This window comes from Vulpes vulpes, chromosome 13, assembly GCF_048418805.1.
Source record: "Vulpes vulpes isolate BD-2025 chromosome 13, VulVul3, whole genome shotgun sequence".
NCBI lineage: Eukaryota > Metazoa > Chordata > Mammalia > Carnivora > Canidae > Vulpes > Vulpes vulpes.
This window is the reverse complement of record NC_132792.1, coordinates 54,565,971-54,587,544: the sequence shown is the minus strand read 5'-3', so window position 1 is coordinate 54,587,544 and position 21,574 is coordinate 54,565,971. Positions and strand designations below refer to the sequence as shown.

Here is a 21,574-nt window from a genome sequence, read left to right as displayed (position 1 = left end):
TGGGTCCCAGAGAGGCCTAGGCTGGGCGCTACGAGAGGATGGAAGAGAAGGGAGCGCAGGTCTGGAAGCAGGCCTAGCACGTCCCCCCTGTGCTGCGGGCCAAAATGTGGGATAAGCTGTCCCTGCTTTTGGGTTTTTTTTTTTTTTGCACGAAGAGGAAAGGAAATAGTTTGGGTCCAAAGTCTCCTAAAGTTGCCCCTGTGTGTGGTAGTCAAGTGCCCATGTCGTCCCTTCCTTCCTGGGTAGAGAGCATCTCCTCCTGGTGAGCGAGACCTCAGACGTCACACCAAGGGTCCCTTCACTCGGCTCAAAGTCCCCACTTCTGAGGAATGAGCTCGTCCTCCCATCAGGTTCCCATGTGACTCCCTGGGGACCCATGACACATGACCTATAAAGATAGATGATCTGTATCCCCCCCATGTTGCCCAACACGCAAAGGGGAAGCAGGCCTCAGTGAGGCACCATGATCCTTTTGGAAAGAGGAAGTAGTGGAAAAGGCCACGGATGCTGGTCCAGGAGGCTCATCAGGAAGGTCCGCCTTCCAAATTATTGCAGGGACAGGTCATCAAATATGTCACCATCATGTAACACACCATGCCAGCTTCGCAGCTTCTAATAGCTGGTGTTTCATGTATGGAACTACTTTATCATCAATGGTCTTGACCAGATGATTCTCCTCAGGGGTCTCCTCTAAGAGATGACTTAGGGTTCCAGGAGGTTGCATTAGACCCCCCAAACATCTCTTTTGCACAGTGACCTCCGCGTGAAGCTTTGTCAACAGGTGTCCCTGGAGGGGCACTGCCTTTGGAAGCAGCTTCGCGATCCGGTGTGATGAGGTTGGCTTTCTCTGCTCCTGCTTCACAGGCCGCTTGGCGCTGCGGGCGGTGACATCCCGCAGGGGTGTGTCCCCGTGCATGGACCCTCAGCAACCCCGCGGCTCCAGCGTAGGCCTGGTGACTACCCTGAGCATCCCCTCTGGTGTGGGCATTGCGCACCCCCAGGCCTTACATCGGCAGCAAACCCCAACTCCCTCTGAGCACCTGGGACCCCTCTCGGGTCATCTGCACCCTGAAGTGTTGTTTCCTGCCTTCCTCTCTCTGCGGATCAGCTCCGACCTGGACAAGCCAGTGGACTTCTCCAGCTCCCAGTTGAGTGTCACCGCACTTCTGCGTGGAGTCCTGAAGGCCAGGCTGGGATTTCCACATTGATCCTTTCTTAGACACTGTCTCCTGGTCCTACAGTGCCCGTCACACGGTTCTCCTTACATCTTTACGGTCTACTTCTCCATCCTCTTCTAACCATTCTTTCTAACAAACTTCTCCTGCTCTAATTATCCCCCGGTTTCTGCCTCCTGGTTGGACCCACAGGGCTTAGCGCGCAGGGTCTAGTGTGAGTCCCACACTGGAGTCCAGCCTGTGTCTGTCAAGTCCTATAGCACGAGACATATTTCAGGGAGAAGAGAACTGAAACCCAGGTCTCCTGGTGCTAAATCACCATAAGGGATAGGAAATCCTATGGGACGTGGCAAGTGAACTTTTCAGCAGAAAAAAAACGAAGTACAAAACGTCAGTATTATTTCCAAAAGGTAATGATTCCTCACCAAAGGTACTTAGGATGATAAAAAGGTGTATGCAGATTAAACATAAAATAAATCACCGGTTCAAGGACCAAAAGCACTTTTTACTGACAGTGCCAGATTTAGCCATCCTAAAATTAATGTTTTTTCTTATCTATGTCTCTCTGGGTAATTTTTGTCATTGAGAGATCATTCAGATACCATCAAATCAACTCTCTTACAGTGTACAATTCAGTGGTTTTAGTGTATTTGCAAAATATGCTAATATCACAAGTATCTAATCCCAGATCATTTTTTATCACCCTAAAAAGAAACCCTCTATCCATTAACAGTCATTTCCCTTTCTCCCCTGCCCTCAACCCCTGGCAGCCACTGTTTTCCATTTGTATGGGTTTACCTATTCTGGACATTTCTTATAAATGGAATCCCACGATATGCGGCCTTTTGTGTCAGACTTCTTTCAATTAGCTGAATACCTTCAAGTTCACCCGTGATGTAGCACGCGGCATGTGACTTTTAATGTTGAGTTTTATAATCATTGAAAACACAGTATATTCTTCTCTGTCACCTATGTTAATAAAAGTAGGACAGCCATCTAGTTTTCACTTGTAAGGAAAAGGGAATAATTATGGGGAAGGGGGAAGCAAAAATCTTATGTTTTCATGAAATTCTAAATGTGAGCAAAAAAGAAAGTGAAAAATACCTCCAATCCTGCTTTTTAAGCTTTCTCTCATGGTGTACTGCTACTAATAATCAACACTTACATAACACTTCAGAATTTCAACACATTTTTATATTGAATGCCAAAGGTAACACCTACTGCAGGAATTATATGCTGTGCTTTAATTCCAGGAGACTAGAAGAATCGTATAAATAGCACCACTATTTTTTTTTTTGTAGTTGTTATTATCACACATCCTAAATATAAGTTAATAAAACCTCTAGTATTTCTGTAAAAATGCTTCTGTGAACCGAGATTGGCAAAAACTACAGAGAAGTTTGCTTTTTGTGTTTTTTTTAAGAGAAAATCTTGAAGTTAATTATGAGCAGTCTCTGAAACAGGAGCATGATCTACTGTTACTTGAAATTTTTCCATAATATAAGAAAGGAGATAGGATGTGATATAAAATGCCATCATCACAATCATATCGATATTTAATGTTTTTTTTTCAACCCTATCTTCTGAGGTGCTAAAAGCTAGTCCCCAGCAGTCATAAAAGTCTAGCCTGTGTTTAGTTAGAATCTTTGCAATACTCCTCTGAGATATGAGGTAGGAATATTATTACAGCTGGAGAGAGAGAGATGATGGTAAGTTAAGGGACTTGTCCAAGGAGACACAATAAATCAGATGTAGGCCCTGGGAATAAACCTTGACTTCCCTTTCAGACTTTTCTCTCTGATGCCATATGGCCTTTCTGAGCCACTGGAAGTTTTCTCATTAACCCTGCCGTTAATTTTCGTGTTTTATAAGGCCTTTTCCAGATACATAAATATAATCTTCTTTAATACAATTTCTCAGGCAATGTAAATGCAAGAAATCCACTCCTAATAAAGACCAGAGAGAGTCCACCTTATCCCCAAGAGATAGGAAACCCAGGAACGTAGATTAATGACTTCCATCTGCCCCTGGTAACCGATACAAGGTTATCACGTGGCCTAGCTTATTACCCTGATTATTGGGGACTGATACATAAATATGTTAGGACTACTGGCTATGCTTTTTCAATAATGGGACCAGCATGTGGACTGTGATGTGGATTCCAAAGATTTCTCCGTGAAGTTTAAGTCAGGAAAGATGATTCTTATTTTCCCGGTGCTAAAGGTGCCTTCCCCGCCAAATTCCATCCATCGTGCCTCTGGGTAGTGAGCTAGATGTGGGTAAACTAGATTTAGACACAGCGACAGCCATTCTTCCCAAGATGCGTCACTTCCTGGGGTATCTGCTCCTCAGAAATCATCAACTCTGCTGGCCTCAATGGCTTTCTTCTGTATCTCAGAAGAGTAGATGCATCTCATGAGCTCGATCCACAGTGACTCTATTCCCCTTCCTGACTGGGATGGACCAAGCATGTTACATGTAACAAATGTACATATCGCTGTTCCTTAAGAACATTGCCCGGGCCCTTTCATGGTAGTTGGTTCTGTACAGGTTCTAACCTTAGCATCCAGGGTAGAGAAGCCAGCTTTTCACTTCCAGATGGGAGCCCTCTTCTTAGGTCCTGAGCCCAGAGAAGAAGCCAACATTTAGTTGACATTATAATACTATCTACAAAGATACTCTCAGCCACAAAGAAAACAATCTCTTACATCACTGAAATAGAATAACAGCTCAGTTTAAAGCAAATATATTTAGGAAACTTCTAGGAAATCCTAACAGCTCTATCCAAGAATTATAGGTAGGTACTCGTCCCACATTGTATGGCTGCAGGAGTTTACAAGAGGGCCCTTCCAAGAAAAAAAAAGAAGATTCTGTTTGGAGTGTAAATTGCATCCTCAAAGCCGTCAAGAAATAAAAAAAAAAAAAAAGGATCAAGTTTCAGGAGGTTCTATTACACTCCTATATACTGAATGTATGAAACGATGTATTATTTCAGCTGAAGAAGAAGAAAGAAGAAGAAGAAGAAGAAGAAGAAGAAGAAGAAGAAGAAGAAGAAGAAGAAGAAGAAGAAGAAGAAGAAGAAGAAGAAGAAGAAGAAGAAGAAGAAGAAGAAGAAGAAGAAGAAGAAGAAGAAAGAAGAAGAAGAAGAAAAGAAGAAGAAGAAGAAGAAGAAGAAGAAAGAAGAAGAAGAAGAAGAAGAAGAAGAAGAAGAAGAGAAGAAAAAGGAGGAGGAGGAGGAGGAGAAAGAAACAGAGACAAGAGGAGATTTTAGATAAAGAGTTATATATATGTCTATATAGAGACAAACACTAATATTAAGAGTGCAGGTCATGAAGAGCACAGAATAACCAGTCAGTGGAATCATAACTGTGTCTCCCAGTGCCAACATTTACATTAAGGTGTCTAGACCAGCAGTGGGACGCCTGGGTGGCTCAGCAGTTGAGTGCCTGCCTTTGGCTCAGGGCCTGATCCTGGGTTCCCCGGATCGAGTCCCACATTGGGCTTCTTGCATGGAGTCTGCTTCTCCTCCTTCTGCCTCTCTTTCTGTGTCTCTCATGAATAAATAAATAAATTCTAAAAAAAAAAAAAAAAAAGTGTCTCGACCAGCAGAGCATAAGGTTGTAGAGACAGGAAGCACAACTTTTGCTAGTGAATCACTAAAAGTCCTAGTGAATCGTGGCACTGCCATTTCCACCTCTTGATTCCGGGACCATGAACAGGGGCTCTGAGTAAAACAGCCCCCTATACGGGGCATTGATCTAGGGCATACAGAGCTTCCTGTAGAACATTGTCCTAGGCTTGCGAGGTGTTACCACGTAGCCCGCGCTGTAACTGGGTCTTTCGAAGGCCATTCTGCTCTTCTATCAAGCTGGCTGCTCCAAAATGATGGGATACATGATAAGACCAGTGAATTCCTGAGCCTGGGCCTATTGCTACCCTTCTCTTGCTTTGAAGTGACTTCCTTGATCAGAGGCAACTCGGTGAAGAATACCATGATGGCAGATAAGGCATTCTGTAAATCCAGGGATGGAAGTTTTGGCAGAAGCATATGCAAGGAAAGCAAATCCACGTCCAGAGAAAGTTTCTATTTCAGGAAACCAATACACACCACATACACACATTCGTTCTCCATTCTGGGGATAATAAGCTGACCTCTGCAGTAAAATCATATGGGCCACTGAGGGCAGAGGGGGAGCTATTACTATACCATGGGCAGTATAGACCAGGGCAATGAGCAGATTCCCTTTGATCTGGAGTAGGAACATTTCCCTGTAACTTACACTGCTGAGAAGGGTACATTACAGGAGAATTATTGTTTTGTATCTGGAAACTATACTCTAGTACCTTAAATTAACTGCAGAGTCAAACAAATTTCCCAGTGCCCTAAGAAAGACTGAACTCAGAAAAATGCCTTCCTGAAAATAAGGGTTCATGCCCAGGCCTATCTTTAATTTCAGTGTATACTTGGACAAACTGCTTTTATTGGGATGCTTCTGTAACATGTCAGTCCTCATTGGAAGATAAAAATAATAGCCATCCTGTGTGCATGCTTCCCCTCCTTTTGATGAGGATTAAATAGAAAATGTATGTATTTACAGCTTAACTCAGCACAGACCATAGAAACTACCTAAGGGATTAAAACTAGAAAGAGATAGATCCTCACCTGATTTCACCACAATTCTGTAAAGTAGTTATAACCAGTCCCCTTCTATGGATGGAGAGACTGAGGCCGCAAGATAACAAATGTCTTGCTGAGAGTTAGACAACCACCCGACTTGGAAGAGATGCACCCTGATTCCCATCGAGGTTTTCCTTTCCTAATGTTTATCATGGACTGAGCTTGCATGTACACGTGATTTCAAAATAAACTCTCATTGTAGACAATTTTAAAAACACACAAAGAACAAAATCATTGTTACTATCTCCCTTATATTTCTTATATATAAATTACATATAAGTTTAGGTGGTACTGTTAATAATAGTAATACTAATAGCTGGCATTTATTGAGTCATTCTATAAACTAGAGCTTTTTCTAAGTATTTCACATGGATTAAACCACTTTGGCCTTGACCATGACTGTGGAAGGTAAGTAATATTCCTATCTCTGTTTACCAATGAGAAACTTGAAGCCCAAAGAAATTAATCAGCTTTCTCAAGGTCACCAGCCTCAGGACGGGGGGTGACTCACACTTGGGCTGGCTTACAAGAGTCATACCCTGAGTTCCTAGGCCGGGATCTCTAGTACAGATCTATTCTCTCACATTGGAATCATACTCTGCATACTTATTATAAATTAGCAACTTTTCACTAAAATATATAATATTAATATTTTTCATGTCATTAAATATGGTTCTCCCTGATGTTATCTATTGGCAACATAGTATCACAACTTAAAAAGCGTGTCATTATTCATTCAGCCAATTCTATGCTGTTGGATGCTTACCGGATGTAACACTCAAAGGATATCTTTGTACATACATCGTTGTATACATGACCCGATGTTTTTACGGGGCAGGTTCTTAGAGCAGAATTTCTGGATAATTTTTAAAGGTTTTTGTTACAGACCTCCAGCTTGCATTTCAATAAGACAATATTGATCATCTCTCCCACTGGCAGTGAAGGAGAATGCTCTGAATCCAGGTCTTCTGATTCTTACTGGGGTCAAGCCTGACTCTGTGATAATTTCTGCTTAATCCTGCCACTTGATGACAGGGGACAGGTTTGAGTCCAACCCCCTAAGAGCCCTCTGCGTGATGCCCTTTTATAGTTCAAGTCGTATCTCCCCATTTGAAGCACATTTATGTGATTATTTGTCTAAATCTAAGGGAATGAAATGTTATATTATTGGGAGATTCAGAAGGGAACTCTTATCACCAGATGCCAAAGGGAGACTTTCATTCTTAAACCCACTTTCTTATGCATGCGTTTGAATAGAAAAGGGCAAAATACAAACTTTTGAATAGTCAGTTGTAATAGATAACTCTACTACATTATAAGTAATCTGGATTTATTATTAGTCTCAAGGATATCTTTTTTTCTTCCCCCTCCTGCCATAAACCTGTATCCCCAAGAAGCAAAGGCACCACCAGCCTCTCGGGACATCCATCGATGCAACTCAACTCAAGGTTTTTCTCGAAGCTCTCTGCCTCTAAGTTGTCTGAGATTTGTAGTCAAGAACTCTCATCAAATGCTGTGATGTCATTAGTGATGTTTGATAATATTGATTTACAAAAAGTATTATTTTCACAACTAAAACCTATGCAAATCAGAAACTCTATACACTTCTTAAAGTTGAGAAACAAGGCATCTATAGACTAGGGCAGATAATTTCAAGTGTAAAAATTGAGAAAGACTCAATATTTCATTTTGCTCCCATATAAATAGGCATACGTACAGTTGACCTACAAGTTCTGTGAGACAATTTATATTTCTTTTTGCCTCTCGGTGCAAAGACCAACGCAAAAATAAGACCTAATACTCCAACCTTAAGTAATGTTTCACAAATTACGGATGATCATTTTTAAAAGAACGAAGGTGGCAATAACAAGGAAAAAAGAAAAAAGATTCCTTCAGGCGATTTTTTTTTTCTGTCAACATAAAAGCAGATAGACTTGGACGCATCATCGTCTGGGGAAGTGTACCCAACTAAAATTTGGGAAGGCTTCCTTGGGAAGTTTTTCTCTTGCTCTTGACTTTGCACATTCAACGTTCTCCAGGACCTTGGGGAAAAATTCTCAGGACATGGCACCATCCAGATGCCACAATGTGTTTTGTTTTATGTCCTGTGTCCGAGTGGTACATGCAATGATACTCAAGAGTCTCAGCTTGCTCCAGCTTGGCAGTCTCTAAGGCCAGACATTGAGGAGTTAAAGGAGGCCAGGGTGCAGGGACAGCTGGAGATAATTACTTACAATCAAAGGACACGCAGAAAAGCAGCAGGAACAGCAGGGTGAGGTGCTCTGCCTGGTTGGATTATAGGAGTCATCTGGACAGAGGCAACTGGGCTTAAATACTAGTAAGGGAATTTTGTGCTGTTTGATCTTATTTTAAGACCTAAGAAAGAGATTGGGATTGGTTTGAACCTGGTTTAAAAAGCCCAAAGGTAGACATTCCTGCCATAAACAGCTTGAACTCTCTTGTCCTGTAAATGGGGATATAGGAAAGATGTGTTAGGGCCAAGGAGGCTTTGTATATTAAACACAAGATCAAGTTTTACTTCTAAAATTCTGCAGGATAATTTTGTACTCCTGTTTTCCAAAGTGAGTAATTAGTCTAAAATCCTGGACATCTGACTTCGCTCTTTGTATTTTATTTTCTAAGATCTCGACATAACGCATCCCGGCTTTCAATGTGTTTTTTTTTTTTCCCGTCAGTTCACTTTTCCTGCGGTCCTAAATTATATTTCAGGACTGCCATTTCCCCTCATAGGGCCAAGATTCATGAGGCAAATAAATATTTCTTCAGTGAGAGAGTGTATTGTAGCCAGCACTATTTTAAGGAGATATCAGATCTCTGAAGTCTTTAAATTGGATTTTCTTCTCAGATACATATTTTTTTCCATTTAATAACATGTATAAAATGGATTCACTGCATTATATTCAGTACCTAAACCTTGACTCTTGGAGAAACCTTTCCTTGATGAACTCCACTCCGAAACTCTGAGCACTCTTCTTTTGATTTATCTATAATGTTGAGAAATAAGCTCTAAACTTTACAACATTGGGTACTTTATCAGGTAACTACAGAATTAAGCATATGAAGCAACTTGAAAGAGAGCATGCTTACTTCAAAGCTGCTGGCATTAGATGTTACAAGATAAAAATGGGAAAACACCTCGGGTCCACATGCCTGGCGCAGGCCTTATACAGACGGTATAAATGACAGCCTTTTCATTTGTGACACCGAATTTGTGGGGGGCAAGTCAGAACCGAAGATGTGTCTCCCTTCCTTAGAACTTGCCCGTGGAGCCCCGTTGTTTGCAGGACGAAGCCCAAAGGCCTCAGAATTCAGAGCAGCACTTCATGGTCTATTTCCAGGCGACCTCTGCCTCCTTTTCTCCTTCTCCCTCATCTTTGTCCTGTAGGCCCACGCTCCATCCTGCCCTAACCGGTGGCATCTGCATTCCTACCCTGGAACTTCCGATCCTGTTGTGTCTTCAAATTTAAACACCCTGCCCTAGTTGTACAACCTGGAAGTTTTCTACTTGAGCCTAAAGGCCTACCTCCACAATCCTTCCCTCCCCAGACCACACTCTTAACCAACACACAAGCAGATTTACCCTTTTCATTCCCTCTTCCCAAACAAAAATTCACACCTCACTTCCACTCACCTTGAGGAGCAAATCGCTCTTTTATTGGTGTATCCACAGTAGTAGGTATGCACATCTCCCTATAATTCAATCGTCCAATAATTCAGGCACTAATTCATTTATGCATTTATTTTTGAAAGGTGCTGATTATTTTCTGTATAATGATGGCCAGTCATTGCTCTAAATTCTGGGAATTAAACAGCAAACCAGACAGACTGATGATCTCAGCACTTATGATCTAGCTACCACCTTAAACTCCTTCACATAAGGCTATGAATCGCCACTTGCCTGCCTGGTGTCCTTTTTGTTTGGGAAGAGGGAATTCAGAGCAGCACTTCATGGTCTATTTCCAGTCGACCTCTGTCTCCTCTTCTCCTCCGTCATCTTTGTCCTCAGGGATACTTTCTTACTAATCTTTGAATTCACAAGGCTTAGTAGTGTGGTCAATATTTCTAATAATATATCTAATGGACGTTCACCGTGTTCTCAGTAACTGTTTCATGCTTTACATGAAGTTTCCTATGGAGTCCTCACAACAGCCCTGTGAGTTGAACACGTGTGTGCACAGAGGAGGCAAGACATCTGTCCAAGGTCACACAGCCATTAAGTGGCAAAGTCAGAAATTGAACACAAAGTGCGTCCGACTCCCAAAGTGAGTAAATGAATGAGTGAATGAGTGAGTGAGTGCAATGCCACAGAAAGAAGACAGTCCTTCACCCAATGTTCCAGGTAAGGAGGACAGTTAATTGTTGACCTAAAAGGCAACACGAGGAGTGAAGGTGTCTGTTCTTTGTATGAAGGAGGAAGCAAGTGGCTTCAGTTCACATGCTTGAAGAATTTGATGCTTATGCTGGAAAATCTGTCTCATCTGCTTCATCACTAAAGCTGGTTCTCTTTGAGGTAGTCGAAAATGGTTGGTTAATTCGCTCATCTTTTTTCTTTATCTCTTCCTAAACATGATTTTGGACTATCTTTAAAAATAATAACCAAATATCCAAATAAATAAATAAATCCCTGTTCCTCTCCTCCTGGAACATTCTAGACTTGCCCATATGAGAAACGGCTCCATTTCACATTAGTGGCCACAATTCCATGTCTGTCCTTATGCCATTTATTGAGGATCGCCACTGAAGACATCTCCAGGCCTGTTGGTGAGGCAGCCTCCTAATATTGAGAGAGAATGCCTAGGCCTTTGAAATTCCACCCAGGACCACCCCCACTCCCCGCCCTGGGCACACAGCATAGTTTTCATAGATCGTAACAAATACACTCTCTAAAGTTAGTAAAAAATCTTTTCTCCTTGATGCTATCACAGACATTTTGCAAATGGGTTATGTGTATGGAATAAGAGTTGGAAGTTGCACTAGCCAGGGAGAGGAAACATCTGAGTGCTCAGCGTGCAAGCTAACAGAGCTGCTCCCGCCGCCCCAAAGCCAGGCAGGGAGCTTTTTACTGTGAATCTGTACTCTTGGATTCACTATTCTTTGTTAGACAAAATGACTAACAATAATATGAAGAGTTCATTTCCCCCACTTTGCTTTTAAAAGTGGCCACAGAAAAGGTTCCACTCACTCTTTTGACACAGTTCATTGATTATTGACAGAAGATAAAATTCCTTTTCATCCGTTGATATTTTCCGCTTTTGCCTTTATTCTCCTGTGTTATTTGTTAAATATAATAGTCTTCAAGTTCTTTTTATGAAAAATAATTTTCATGGGGGGTTAGGGGCCACCTCTGTTGCCCTTGGCTTTGTGGTTCTCTGCAGTGAGGTATCATTAATGTAATATTCCAGACTTCTCTCCACCCTCTCGTTTACTTCTTCTTCAGGATGAAGAAACTTCTCTGGCTGGTAGCTCTGGAACAACTAAGCTGGCCAAGATCTGCCCTTCCTTTTCTCCTTCTCTTTAAAATGTGACTGTCTGAAGATAGTAAGCACTTTGGTGTGTGTGAGTGTGAATAGCTTCTCATGGAGTTGGAAGTTCTCAATCTATCCAACCAGATGCACTGACTCTGGACTCAGAAGCTGGACAGAGGGGTGTCACTTGGGGTCTATCCAAACCTCAGCATTGGTTTGGAACCACTAACAGATTATGCTCTGTGAGGCAGAGAAATTTCTTAAAATTTGGTATAAGAAAGAGTTCTGAACAGAATGCGAAGAAGCTGTAACTTTAGACCTTAGTTCTAAAATCCAATGACAGTAGGTTCTCCAAATTATAAACTCCCTTTCTGTTTCTTTCTCTGTCAACTTTGGTTTTTTTTTTCTAAAGATTTATTTATTTCTGTCAACTTTGTATTGGAACATCTGCCACCATCTTATCTAAAAAAATACAAAGGTGAACAGTGCAATTGTATGTGAGCCCTCGAGGTCTTAGGTTACTACATGACTAACTTTGAGATGACATTACTATTAGTATTTCAGATCCAAATTAAGAGAGGACTTGGTCTGAACATTAAATATGCTTCACTTACACTTGAATTCTGAGAATATAGAGGTTTACATCTGATTTTGTTTTTCTCTAATCTGGCAATGTGAGGAATGATTAAAGCAAGAGTTTACATGTGGCAGGGTAGGGTAATGATTTGCGATATGTTCCCAAACATTCTTTCTTCCTCTCTTTTTTCCCAGGAGAAATAAATTGTCAGACTTTGAGAAGATGGGGTTCTAATAAAATTCTTCCTGCATTTCATCTGTTGCTGCTTCTGGTAAAACTACCACACACACACACACACACACACACACACACACACACGTTTAGCAAAGGCTAGGATTTCTGGAGATTACTTTCAGAGTTCCTGTCTTACCCAAAGCACATATTCAAAAATTCTTCTGGAAAGGTTATCAGAAGCAGTAAAGGATGTGGACACATCACTATGTAGGAGTAATGGGGCATAAAACCAAATATTTATTCTACCCACTGAACACCAGCTATAACTACAGTTTAGGAAAGAATTCCTCTGTACCTGCCTCTAATGGTGAATGTACCTTCCAGATTTATCAAATATGCCTGGTTTGAAGATTAGTTCCCAGCAGGAGATTCCTAAAACTGAAGAGTACTTTGAAAAAGGTTTATTTGATCCTCATCTCATCTTTACTTAAGTATGGTTGGAAAGTATGGTAATGTATTTTAAGTAGAGGCTTCATTCATTTTAATGAGATAAAATGCCTATGGTGGTCTTATAATGTTGGAAGATATTTATTTACAGCTCTATGGTCTTTCTCTTTGAAAAAGGAATATTTTACAGTAAGATTTAATCAGTTCCTATAAAGAACTTACTGGTTGTAATATTACTGACATAGTAGATATTAATTCTTTCAGTTTTATTTCTGGACGACCCAATTAACACTTGAGTCTCTTTACTTCTGGAGATTATTATTTTCTTTACTTCTTTTTTTTTTTTTTAATTCATCATAGTCACAGAGAGAGAGAGAGAGAGAGAGAGAGAGAGGCAGAGACACAGGCGGAGGGAGAAACAGGCTCCATGCACCGGGAGCCTGATGTGGGATTCGATCCCCGGTCTCCAGGATCGTGCTCTGGGCCAAAGGCAGGCGCCAAACCGCTGCGCCACCCAGGGATCCCCTATTTTCTTTACTTCTTAAGGGTTGGTAATACATGGTATCATTTTATCCTTCTATTTATTTCTTTTTACATGGTATCTTTTAAACATTTAATTCTCTAAACCTGTCTACTTTTTATTCAGTATAGTCATAAGAAACTGGTTAAAAAGTACCCCCAAAAGAAAATTATTTAGTCATTAAAATCATATTAGCAAAGTATATTTAAAATATGAAAAAAAATAAGTGGTAAAGAATGTGAGAAAACAATTTATGCCAGTTTACATGACTTCATTAATAAACATATAGATGTGTTATATATGTATAAATAAAATTAGGAAGAAGGATACAAAATGATTAAAATTATTGCCCAATGTAGTACATGTGATTTTTCTTTTAAAATATATTCTATTTTTGTTATTTAAAACCTGTTGAATAAATATTACTTTTGTAATAAAAAGTGTTGTTTTTGACTCTAAATTAAAGAAAGTATTTGGGTGGTTAAAAAGGTAGCTTTCTGCCTCAGTTCTTATAAACTATATTCATTTTGTCTCATTATGTTTGCTTTAGCCATCCAGCCACATAAAGTAACATTAATAAAACATATTATTTTAAGTATTAAAATTTTTATTTAAGTGTGTAATACACATTGCCTTTCCCACCAACTGTTATTTAAGGTATTTTACAATAAAAATAATAAAATAGTAAAATCAAAACAAAATTGGAAGAGGATACTAGTCTGCTGATCATAAAAGCCAAAATAACTGCTGTGTTTCCGTCTCAAATTTGTCTCTAAGGTTTTCTTCTCTTTGTTTGCAAAAAGAAAGATGTTTTTGAAGGAAATATACTTTTTGTAGCACTGATATCAGAAGAATTATCTCAGGTGAGAATCTAGCCTTGGGTTTGATAATCGCTGTATTATTCAGTGTTACCAACAATATGCACAATTTGCTATTGCATTTTGCAAAAGAAATACTTTTATTTTTTAAAAAGGGCAAAATATTAAAATGAATCTTAACAACGGCAAGTTTCCTTTGTTGGCTAACCTGATGTCCTGTTTTACACAATTTTCTGATTTTCTAACTTGATCCAGGGATGGAACTTGGAAGGAGAGAAAGTACATCACTTATAAAACATCTGCTAAGTCCTGTTCTATTGCAGTTTTATGGCTAGAGGGCTAATATTCTGTATTTGTTGATCAAAGGTAGATTGATAAATGGCAAGGTTATGAGGGAATATTCTCAACTTTCTCATTTACAAATGAGCAAAATATAGTACAAAATTGCATAGCATGATAAGAAACAACACCTTATCCATCCATCCATCCATCCATCTATCCATCCATTCATTTTCTTAAATGTATCTGTTAAGATGTTTTCATCTGCAGAAAACATAATATACATAAAAGTGGCTTAGAACATGGAATTTAGTGCTTTATATAACAACAATTCTGATGGTAGGGAAGTTCCTGGTTGGTTAATTCAGTACCTATAATTTCATCAAGAGCCTATATATTTTATGTCTTCCTGCAATACCATCCTTAGCCAGTTACTTTTTTTCTTGGTGATCCCTTGCTCTATGACAGCATGGTTTCAAGGTCCTGCCACAGTGCCAGACACCACATCCTCAGACAATCACATAAAGACTCAGAAAAGTGGCATTCTTCCTTGTACATCTTTTTGTCAGGAAAGGAAAACTATCACTGGAAAGTCCCTGGTGGATTTCTCAAGCTTGGAAGTAATCACATGCCCTTCTTAAATTAATTGTCAGTGGAATGGGGTATGATATTACCATGATTGTCTCAGACTAATTAAAATTCACCTCTCGGGTGTAGAAAGAAACTCTTTCCTTGAATACCTCACAAAAAAAGGAAGAGTGAAAAAATTGGGAACTGCTAGTGATAAAGAATATGATAGTTGCTAGAAGGATTAAACATCAGTGCCAGCCACAAAACAACTTATTGGGCCTCTATTCTAGGTAGCTATCTGCTAGACATAGGGAATATAGGAGTGACACAAAGGGCTCAGGTCACTTTTCATAGAAGATACAGTCTAGTGGGGTGAAGGGTAACAGACCACATCATCAAGGGAGCATAATATCATATTTGGATGAAGAAAGTGAATGAGCAAGCTCCAGGATTGTGTACATGTACATATGGAGTACTTAGGTTTGTCACTTTAAAACAATGACTGCTTTGGAGTGCCTGGGTGGCTCAGTGGTTGAGCGTCTGTCTTGGGCTCAGGTAGTGATCCCGGAGTTCTGGGATCGAGTCCCACATCGGGCTCCTCACAGGGAGCCTGCTTCTCCCTCTGCCTGTGTCTCTGCCTCTCTCTCTCTCTCTGTGTCTCTCGTGAATAAATAAATAAAATCTTTAAAAAATAAAATAAAACAATGACTGCTGTAAGTCCACTGGAAACCACTTTAAATATACAAAACAACTGTTTAATGAAAACTTGAAAACTGTATTTATAGTTGACCCTTGAGCAACATGGGTTTGAACTGTGTGAGTCCACTTATACACAGATTTTTCCCTTCCTTATGATTTTCTTAATAGCATTTTCTTTTCTCCAGCTTACTTTGTTGTAAGAATACAGTATATAACACATATAACATATAAAATATATGTTAATTGACTTTATATTATCAGTAAGGCATCCAGTCAACAGGGGACTATTAGTAGTTAAGCTTGGAGGGAGTCAAAAGTCATATGCAGGTTCTCAATTCTGCAGGAGCGTGGTGTCCCTAACCCCTCCTGTTGTTCAAGAGTCCACTACTCCTATTTTCTTCCATTGTTCTGCTCTAAAGTTTACATTTACACTTAATCAATATCAAATGTACAAAAACTTAGATTGTATGATAGGCTCAAGAGTGTGGTAGGGATGCCCACATTCTAATCCTTAGAACCTGTAAGGATGATGCCTTACATGGTAAAGTGGACTTTGAGAATGTGATTAAAGATTTTGCAATTGAGAGATTGACCTGAATTATCTGGCTGGACCTAATGTATGGATCCGTATAAGAGGGAGATAGGAGGATCAGTAGATCTATCGGTGACAGAACCAATAGGAAAGTGTTGTGTGAGGAGGAGGCTGCAAACAAAGGGATGTGAGTGGCCCCTAGAAGCTGAGAAAGGCAAGGAAAAATCTTCCTTCCTAGAGCTGCCAGAAAGGAGTGCAGTCCTGTCAGACTTTGATTGTAGCCCAGTCGAGACCTGTGTCAGACTTCTGACATCCAGACGTATAGGAGAATACATCTGTATTGTTTTGAGTCACTGAGTTTGTGGTAATTTGTTACAGCAGCCAACAGGAAACTAGTAAAATGTGCTACCATCTTTTGTCTTTATTGCCATATTTTATAAATACCAGCTTCTCTAGGTTTCTCTAGCTGACTATGACATTTGTGATGCATAATGTATGTATAGTTTATAAGTAGTTGCAATACAGATATTGTATAGATCCCTCTAAGAATTTATTTAAGATTATTTAAATTTTCTTAGAAACTGAAAAGTTGGAAAAAAAAGGTTCATAGTTAATTAAGCCTCAGTGATCTTTATTTTAGTATTACATCTCTTTTGCAACAAAATCCCAAAGTTTAATACACTAGAAACTGTTATGGCTAAAGACTAAGACTAAGTCTTTCTGAAAGAAAAGAGTTAAATGAAGAGGAATAAGTAAAATGCCACTTCTGTTTGCATAGATTAGAATAAAAATAACTTACACAGTGTTGTGTTTAACAATGAACAGTTAACTTCATTCCTTACAGCAATCCTATGAAGTAGAGGAAGCATTAGTTCAATTTTATATAGGCAAGGATTACATCATACACTGTTTCATTCTTACTTGTATTGAGCACTCAGTATGAGCCAGACATCATGATCGGTGTTGAGGAAATAACCATAATAACACTATTAACGGCGACAATAATGGTGACTTATTTTTTTTTAAATTTATTGAGCACTCACTCTGTATGGGTACAGCTCGGGATACTATTCATACATTAACTGATTAATTTATACAACAAACCTAGATGATAGAGCAGGGATAGATCTTGCCCTGAAAGAGAGCACAATTGATCATTAAGAAAGAAGGGGTAGACATATCACCAGATACGTTTTATCGCTATGACAGAATGAAAATCACAATTTGGGAACCCCAGGGAAGATGCAGGTAACAGTCCGGGTAGGGATAGAGACAATTTTCCTAATTAATGATTCTGGAGTGTAATCCTGAAAGCAAAATCTGTCAATACCAATAAAACACAAAAATGTCATGGTTTTAATGCAGCAAAGGCTTATTTCTTAATTATGTCACAGGACAAGTAGATTAGACATCTTTTCATGGTTCTTCTCCACCAGCAGTGATTCAGGGATTGTGGCTGCTTCCAAATTGCAACTCTACATCTTCGAGTTCTCTCATGTGTCTAGGGGAAGGAGATGGAGAATGAGAGGAGATGTAAGTACTCTGACACTTAACTGCCTTGACTTTTAAATGATCTATCTCACCTCCACTCCAGATTATCGATCAGAACTAGTCATATATCCCAACTCAAGTGCAAGAGCAAAGGAGGATGGTGACCATATGGTGAACATTGCTCTCTGCCACAGTTAAAGTATTGAAAAAGAAAGGGTCTGCAAAAGTACAGAGGTGAGAAACATCATCATTTGGGCCAGGTGGATTTTGGTTTTCTTGAAGATGATGTGAAAACGCGGAGGTGATAAGAACATAAAGGAATAGTCATGACCCAGATCAATGAAGGTCTCATAGATGTTAAGGCTCTTGTGTTTTATTGTATAGGAAAGACAGAGTCCTTAAAAAATTTTTAAGTTGATTTGACCTCTGGGGAGCAGAGTTCTGAAAGCAAAGATACCTGTTATGAAGTCATCAAATTAGGAGTCTGTGAAGATACTCATCAAAACCTGGGCAATATCACAGGGATGAAAGAAAAAGGTGTATTTGAAATACGTTAGAGGCAAAATTGGTGAGAATATACAAACTGATTAAACATGGGACACTGGGAAGAAATGAAGAGATTTCCCAGATTTCTACTGTGGGTAACTGGTACTATCCGTTTAGACAGAGATTGTTAAGGGAAAACTGTTTGAAGAGGGGTTAAATGAAGAGGTTTATTTTGAACGTTTAAAGGCTGAGTTGTCAGTGGGAAATCCAGGACAAGTCAACCAGTAGGACTTTGGATAAAGGTCCAAAGCCAGGTCCAAGCTTGAGATGAGGGTGAGGAAATCATAAAGGTCTGGATGAAAGATGAAACCACAAGACTAGGTGTCTTGCCAGCTGTGAAAATGAGGTGAGCAGTGGGCTTAGAACTCAACCATGGGGAACACCAACATGTGAAAGGTAGGAAGAAGAAAAGACCCCATAAAGATGAAAGAGAAAATACTGCCAAGTGTATAATGAGAATAAGCAGCTCAGGGAAGACAGAGTTTCAAGGAGTGATCAACCACTGTAAGTGGTATAAAGAAATCCAGCGGATAAGGACTGAAATTTTTTATTGCATTTGGTGATTAGAAGTGCCCAGTAATAGCCTTACCAGCAAAGCTATTGGTAAGAAAGAAAGATTTCAATAGACTGGGAATTGCTGCAAAGTGGCTAAAGTTGAAACAGAGTAGCCACGTCTCCCTGAGAAGTTTAGGGACTTTCTAATACCACAAAGCCAGAGTCTGGCTCAAGGTGGGCAGAACTGAAGCCTGAGGCTGGGTCAGGAAGGCGCTTCATGGCAGGATGGGAACCAGGTCAGTTCTCGGGCTTCCAGATAGTCACATTCAAGAAAGCACCTCCAAAATAAGTGCAGTCTTTCACGACCTTTTCTAATTTTCATGATCATCTGGATGAGTTGCTGAGAGAAATTTTCCAAGCACATATTCACACACACACACACACACACACACACACACACACACACACACGTTCAAAGAGATAGACCATTAGGTTGATTTACTTTAAAGCGAGCTAAGCAGAGCACAACAAACTAGTAACAAATGATACCCCACTAAATCCCAGGGCATTTTAGACTTTCAGGGAGTACTTAATGGGACCAAGCAGTCTGAGTAAAGTAAAATTGAACGGATGTATTTTTAAACAGTACCCCACATCAACATAATTCCATCGAGTGATCTTTTCTAATAAGCAAGGCACTAAGCTCATATTTAAGCCATGGTTAAGGAAACAAAACTCCTAGAGATATAAAGTTCCCAACGCTTCTTGGGGGTCACGGAATTCTTCTCATGATAGTGGTCCTAAATAAAGAAAAGATCCTGGTTCTCATAGTATGTTCTGGGAACATAAAAAAGCTCTATGGCTCTAGCTTCATGGGGAGTGGAGGGAGATAAAGCTGACCACGAAGGCCGGAACCAGATAATGAAGGGCTTTATATATCATGCTAAGGAGTCTGGACTTTATCTTACGGGTTAGCAGAGAGCTATTAAAGACTTTTAAGTAAGGGATTATCATGATCAGATTTCTATTTTCTGGCAGCTACAGTGTGGAAGAGATCTGAAGGAGGACAAAGGCTGGAGACAAAGAGACCGGTTCGTAAGTCCTGTTTATTCTCGTTCTTTCCCTCTGCCTTGAAATGCCTACATAACAAGACTCCAGACCTTTCTTACCAGGAGCTGCCTCACTGGTCTGGGTTTTTACTTTCTAACACAGTGACCATGCGTGTTTGTGTGTGCTCATGTACACATGTGCATGCACAAATACACACGCACGCACACACACATACACACACACACACAGAACATGGTTTTTATTCTGATCCTTCCTAAGCAGAGCCAAGACTTCCTGTGCATCCATGCCATCCACAAGTCATGTTCAGTAACAACAGGATATAGTATTGTAAGAATAAAAGATCCCTCATCTGCTGGGAAGACATGGGAAATCCATGGGGTTTGGGCAAGGGATGGAGATAGAGTCATGTGAATGTACAGAAAATTATAGTCCAGTTGCTTAGAAAAATTTAATGTAAAATATTCTATTTTCCATATCCTTACAAGGTAATGCATTGAAAGGTATACAGAATTCTAAAGGCCGGTGAGAGAAAGGAATTGAAGTAGAAGGGGAATTAAAAAGCATATACACTCAAGTATATACTTGTACAACTGTATCTTAACCTTATACAAGAAGGCTGGAGTGAAGAATCTTGTACCCTGATTGCTACACATTCATTACAGAAGAGGTGGTTAAGGAAAATGGAAGCTCACTTCCCCCAGAAACATGTAGATACATGTAGATGCGATAAAATATTTGCAAATGATGATTCAAAAGCAAACCAGCTGAAAGGGAGGAGTAATAGAAATTGCCTATGTATCTGGTTCGAATAGTGCAGGTTTAATAACTGCAGGAGAACAACTCAATTACTCATAGTCCTTGCCCGTAGCTGTGTCTCGGAAGGTGAGGTATAATGTAGCCTAAGTGAATCACAAAAAGATTTTATACTTAAAGGGAACAAAACCAATACATGCATGGTCTTTAATGTCGGAAGTATTGTCTTTGGAATATTTTTTTTTGTATCCCCTGGGATACAAGGTAATATCTGTGGCTTTTTGTCTTCCCCATATTAGAGTATAGGAGAGAAGGATGGATGATCTCATCTAAACAGTGAAGTGGAAAGAGGGAGGACCACTTTATGTGCTTTTGAATCACTAAGAGACTGTTGAATATTGCAGATTTGAAATGTGACTTAATCACCATGAAGCAACTCTTATTCGAGAGGGAAACTATTGCATATGCATTTATCTCTGAGATGAACGAGGCTGTACTAAAACAATCGGCATCAATAGCTTTGTCTGGCCTGGGAGGACCTCAGGGTCCATTTCCTACCCCAGTGAAATCTGGGAGGTAGTGAGTAGTTGGCCGTATAGAGGAAGCATGAAATCACAACAGAGAACATTCAACGCTGGAGCTGCTGGTGGGCATCGAGGTGGGCAGGCTGATGGAGACAAGATAGCGAGAGTAAGAGATTATGTGTCGCGCTAGGATTTAAAGGTACCTCTTTCTCTGAAAGCTGGATCCGCTTCGGTTCATGGTGTCAGAGTCTGATAACTCTCCTGTTCACATAAGGTAGAGCACTAATCCTAATAGGGGTGGCTTCCAAATAGTTTATAAACTTAGTGCTGCTTCTACTCTCTAACCTCAATAGCTGAGAGGTGATGGGCTTAAGCTGCTGGCTTTCAGAGTGCCAGACCTTTGGGCCTGAGACATTTCTTCCTTCCTTTCCTTGTAAGGCCAAGACACTTAGTCTTCCAAGTGTCTGCACTAATTAAATGCAGTCCTCGTATGCCAGAAATGTTTTGAATGTAAAAGATTAACGAGAGAGAAAACTTTTGTGAAAGAAGGGAATCGAGACAGGAGAGGCCTTTCCTTGTTGGCATGGGTTTAAGGGAGAGGTAATCTTGAGGTCTTAGGAACATGAGCAGTGCTGCTTTTTTTTTTTTTTTTTTTTTTTTTTGTAAGAGACACTTGGCTCCGATGGGAAAGAATGAGCAAAATATTTCAGAGACTGTGGCAGCAGCCACCCAGGAAGGC

General features: G+C 40.0%; 1 long non-coding RNA gene across 1 annotated transcript in view; it reads right to left on the bottom strand.

Moving 5' to 3' along the window:
• Positions 1-17,338: 17,338 nt before the first annotated feature.
• The window catches only part of LOC140595181 (uncharacterized), a 38,314-nt gene continuing 34,078 nt past the window's right edge, over positions 17,339-21,574 (bottom strand). The window contains exon 3 of the long non-coding RNA XR_011996620.1: positions 17,339-17,456. This is a non-coding gene — a long non-coding RNA (uncharacterized lncRNA). The remainder of the gene's footprint in view (positions 17,457-21,574) is intronic.